Source organism: Schistocerca americana, unplaced genomic scaffold, assembly GCF_021461395.2.
Source record: "Schistocerca americana isolate TAMUIC-IGC-003095 unplaced genomic scaffold, iqSchAmer2.1 HiC_scaffold_801, whole genome shotgun sequence".
Lineage (NCBI taxonomy): Eukaryota > Metazoa > Arthropoda > Insecta > Orthoptera > Acrididae > Schistocerca > Schistocerca americana.
The window spans coordinates 35001-40000 of record NW_025726568.1 but is presented as its reverse complement, the minus strand read 5'-3'; the positions used below and the strand labels follow the sequence as shown (position 1 = coordinate 40000).

At 52.0% G+C, this 5000-nt stretch overlaps 1 non-coding gene across 1 annotated transcript in view; it reads right to left on the bottom strand.

Annotated features, from left to right (window-relative positions):
- Positions 1–1151, bottom strand: part of LOC124591092 — a 1910-nt gene extending 759 nt beyond the window's left edge. The window contains exon 1 of the ribosomal RNA XR_006976943.1: positions 1–1151. This exon is cut by the window's left edge and continues 759 nt beyond it. This is a non-coding gene — a ribosomal RNA (small subunit ribosomal RNA).
- Positions 1152–5000: the final 3849 nt, after the last annotated feature.

Below are 5000 nucleotides of genomic sequence, written 5' to 3'. Positions count from 1 at the left end.
TGCGGCGGATCGCTGGCTGGCATCGTTTATGGTTAGAACTAGGGCGGTATCTGATCGCCTTCGAACCTCTGACTTTCGTTCTTGATTAATGAAAACATACTTGGCAAATGCTTTCGCTTCTGTTCGTCTTGCGACGATCCAAGAATTTCACCTCTAACGTCGCAATACGAATGCCCCCGCCTGTCCCTATTAATCATTACCTCGGGTTCCGAAAACCAACAAAATAGAACCGAGGTCCTATTCCATTATTCCATGCACACAGTATTCAGGCGGGCTTGCCTGCTTTAAGCACTCTAATTTGTTCAAAGTAAACGTGCCGGCCCACCGAGACACTCACTCAAGAGCACCCTGGTAGGATTGCAACGGGGTCCGCCTCGGGACGCACGAGCACGCACGAGGCGCGTCGCACGCCTTCAGCTCGCCCCACCGGCAGGACGTCCCACGATACATGCCAGTTAAACACCGACGGGCGGTGAACCAACAGCGTGGGACACAAATCCAACTACGAGCTTTTTAACCGCAACAACTTTAATATACGCTATTGGAGCTGGAATTACCGCGGCTGCTGGCACCAGACTTGCCCTCCAATAGATACTCGTTAAAGGATTTAAAGTGTACTCATTCCGATTACGGGGCCTCGGATGAGTCCCGTATCGTTATTTTTCGTCACTACCTCCCCGTGCCGGGAGTGGGTAATTTGCGCGCCTGCTGCCTTCCTTGGATGTGGTAGCCGTTTCTCAGGCTCCCTCTCCGGAATCGAACCCTGATTCCCCGTTACCCGTTACAACCATGGTAGGCGCAGAACCTACCATCGACAGTTGATAAGGCAGACATTTGAAAGATGCGTCGCCGGTACGAGGACCGTGCGATCAGCCCAAAGTTATTCAGAGTCACCAAGGCAAACGGACCGGACGAGCCGACCGATTGGTTTTGATCTAATAAAAGCGTCCCTTCCATCTCTGGTCGGGACTCTGTTTGCATGTATTAGCTCTAGAATTACCACAGTTATCCAAGTAACGTGGGTACGATCTAAGGAACCATAACTGATTTAATGAGCCATTCGCGGTTTCACCTTAATGCGGCTTGTACTGAGACATGCATGGCTTAATCTTTGAGACAAGCATATGACTACTGGCAGGATCAACCAGGGAGCTGCGTCAACTAGAGCTGAGCAGCCGGCCGCCCGGGAGTGTGTCCCGGGGGCCCGCGCGAACACGCAAGCGTCCGCTCAATTATTCTGCAAACAGGAGGAGGCTGAGCTCCCCTGCACAATACACCTCGAAACCCTCTCAGGTCCCGGCGGCGCGCAGCGCCGTCCTAAGTACTTGGTCGGGTTCGAGAGAGGCGCAATCGCCCGGAGTTTGGCGAGTAGACGCTTTAGGTGCGACCACCCGTGCTCCCAACTGAGCTTGCCGCTGCCGACAGAGGCCCGGGAGCGTGCTGTCGTGGCATTGCCGGCGGGAGACAACACGCGCCACCTACGGTGGCCGGCAGCTCCAACGCCAGCGCCACAGAAGGACAAAAGCCCCACTTGGGTGCCGAAGCGAACTCTCCCAGCACAGCGCACGCGCCAACACGTCCGCACAGCTGCGATACAAACCACCTGCGAGAACCGCAGAGGCGACCGAGCAGCACACGGCGTCGCGGCGCCGAGCGCCGGGCGGCGGCGCATCCTCAGCGCACACAGTCCTCAATCGGACCAGCACACTGCAGATGTCCACCGCGCTTCGCACCGGGCCCGCGAGGACCTACTTTGGCCGCACGGCGCCGCGTGCAGGGTGCGCCGGCGCGCAGCTGCGCCGCCTGCCGCCTCCGTCGGCCGGCGCGCCTGCCACTGGCCGCCCCCACCAGCCGGCTGTAGCGCGTGCGCCCACGCACCGCGCGGCCAGCACGCCGGGAGGCCCCCCCTCACCGGCCGGGGACGGTCCCACCCAGCCACCGCCGCGTATCGCTTCACACCCACATGCCATTCACGTTCGTGGGCATGGTGGGTATCGCTGAAACAACCGGTTGGTAGCTCAACCGATCGTCGCCATCACTGATTCACCTCTAGCGAGAACAACCGCACCACAACCGTTTACCAGTTGTTCATTTGCGTAACGTCACCAGCAAACGTAGACGTCCATCGCCATTTGCAAATTCAACGATTGTTGCATGCCTGTGTCAGGTGTCACGACACACTATGTCTGCCCACATACACGCAACAACATGTGCACGCTTCGCGAACACGTGGAAGGTGGCCCCCGTACGTATGCGATGTCCATTGCGCGAACGACTGTCAACCGGCCTCTGTCGCATGTCGCAGATGTGGAACGCAGTGCACCATGCTATCACGGTGTGTGAGAAGAGACGACTACGTCTGACAACACGCGCCACTACATCAACAGACGGCTCATGCTGATCGCCATCCACGGCATACCATACTGCAATCCAGCTCTTATAGGGAGACGACACGTAGCTGAGTGCACAATATTTGGACCGTATGGTTCGCCGTTGTTGGCGCAGTCGTGGTACGGTCACACATGTACCACGATGTATCATTCAGTACATGAGGACCAATGTGCAGTACAGTGTGTGATTTGGACGTACAACATCAGCGGACAGTTGACACACGCCGTACCACAACGTAGGCTGTGCTTCGCCATGCAAATGCCAATGAACAACTGCGAAGGGCATTGAGCATGTACGTCCTGCTGCCATCCGCATTACAGTGTATAGCTGCAAGGTGTTTAACATGAAGCGATACTCTGGGGACCAGGCAGTGCGAGTAGCAAACTATATTGCGGGGGTTGCAGTTAGGCAACACCACACTAATTTAACGCGTCGTATGACAATTACAGAGCAGGTTAAGGCCCAACGTGTGTTGGGTTAAGGCCCAACGTGTGTTGGGTTAAGGCCCAACGTGTGTTGGGTTAAGGCCCAACGTGTGTTGGGTTAAGGCCCAACGTGTGTTGGGTTAAGGCCCAACGTGTGTTGGGTTAAGGCCCAACGTGTGTTGGGTTAAGGCCCAACGTGTGTTGGGTTAAGGCCCAACGTGTGTTGGGTTAAGGCCCAACGTGTGTTGGGTTAAGGCCCAACGTGTGTTGGGTTAAGGCCCAACGTGTGTTGGGTTAAGGCCCAACGTGTGTTGGGTTAAGGCCCAACGTGTGTTGGGTTAAGGCCCAACGTGTGTTGGGTTAAGGCCCAACGTGTGTTGGGTTAAGGCCCAACGTGTGTTGGGTTAAGGCCCAACGTGTGTTGGGTTAAGGCCCAACGTGTGTTGGGTTAAGGCGCAACGTGTGTTGGGTTAAGGCGCAACGTGGGTTACGTTAAGGCGCAACGTGGGTTACGTTAAGGCGCAACGTGGGTTACGTTAAGGCGCAACGTGGGTTACGTTAAGGCGCAACGTGGGTTACGTTAAGGCGCAACGTGGGTTACGTTAAGGCGCAACGTGGGTTACGTTAAGGCGCAACGTGGGTTACGTTAAGGCCCAATATAGGTTAGGTTAAGGCCCAATATAGGTTAGGTTAAGGCCCAATATAGGTTAGGTTAAGGCCCAATATAGGTTAGGTTAAGGCCCAATATAGGTTAGGTTAAGGTACAATATAGGTTAGGTTAAGGTACAATATAGGTTAGGTTAAGGTACAATATAGGTTAGGTTAAGGTACAATATGGGTTAGGTTAAGGTACAATATGGGTTAGGTTAAGGCGCAATATGGGTTAGGTTAAGGCGCAATATGGGTTAGGTTAAGGCGCAATATGGGTTAGGTTAAGGCGCAATATGGGTTAGGTTAAGGCGCAATATGGGTTAGGTTAAGGCGCAATATGGGTTAGGTTAAGGCGCAATATGGGTTAGGTTAAGGCGCAATATGGGTTAGGTTAAGGCGCAATATGGGTTAGGTTAAGGTACAATATAGGTTAGGTTAAGGTACAATATAGGTTAGGTTAAGGTACAATATAGGTTAGGTTAAGGTACAATATGGGTTAGGTTAAGGTACAATATAGGTTAGGTTAAGGCGCAATATGGGTTAGGGTAAGGCGCAATATGGGTTAGGTTAAGGCGCAATATGGGTTAGGTTAAGGCGCAACGTGGGTTACGTTAAGGCGCAACGTGGGTTACGTTAAGGCGCAACGTGGGTTACGTTAAGGCGCAACGTGGGTTACGTTAAGGCGCAACGTGGGTTACGTTAAGGCGCAACGTGGGTTACGTTAAGGCCCAATATAGGTTAGGTTAAGGCCCAATATAGGTTAGGTTAAGGCCCAATATAGGTTAGGTTAAGGCCCAATATAGGTTAGGTTAAGGCCCAATATAGGTTAGGTTAAGGTACAATATAGGTTAGGTTAAGGTACAATATAGGTTAGGTTAAGGTACAATATGGGTTAGGTTAAGGCGCAATATGGGTTAGGTTAAGGCGCAATATGGGTTAGGTTAAGGCGCAATATGGGTTAGGTTAAGGCGCAACGTGGGTTACGTTAAGGCGCAACGTGGGTTACGTTAAGGCGCAACGTGGGTTACGTTAAGGCGCAACGTGGGTTACGTTAAGGCGCAACGTGGGTTACGTTAAGGCCCAATATAGGTTAGGTTAAGGCCCAATATAGGTTAGGTTAAGGCCCAATATAGGTTAGGTTAAGGCCCAATATAGGTTAGGTTAAGGTACAATATGGGTTAGGTTAAGGTACAATATGGGTTAGGTTAAGGTACAATATAGGTTAGGTTAAGGCGCAACGTGGGTTACGTTAAGGCCCAATATAGGTTAGGTTAAGGCCCAATATAGGTTAGGTTAAGGCCCAATATAGGTTAGGTTAAGGCCCAATATAGGTTAGGTTAAGGCCCAATATAGGTTAGGTTAAGGTACAATATAGGTTAGGTTAAGGTACAATATAGGTTAGGTTAAGGTACAATATGGGTTAGGTTAAGGTACAATATGGGTTAGGTTAAGGTACAATATAGGTTAGGTTAAGGCACAATATGGGTTAGGTTAAGGCGCAATATGGGTTAGGTTAAGGCGCAATATGGGTTA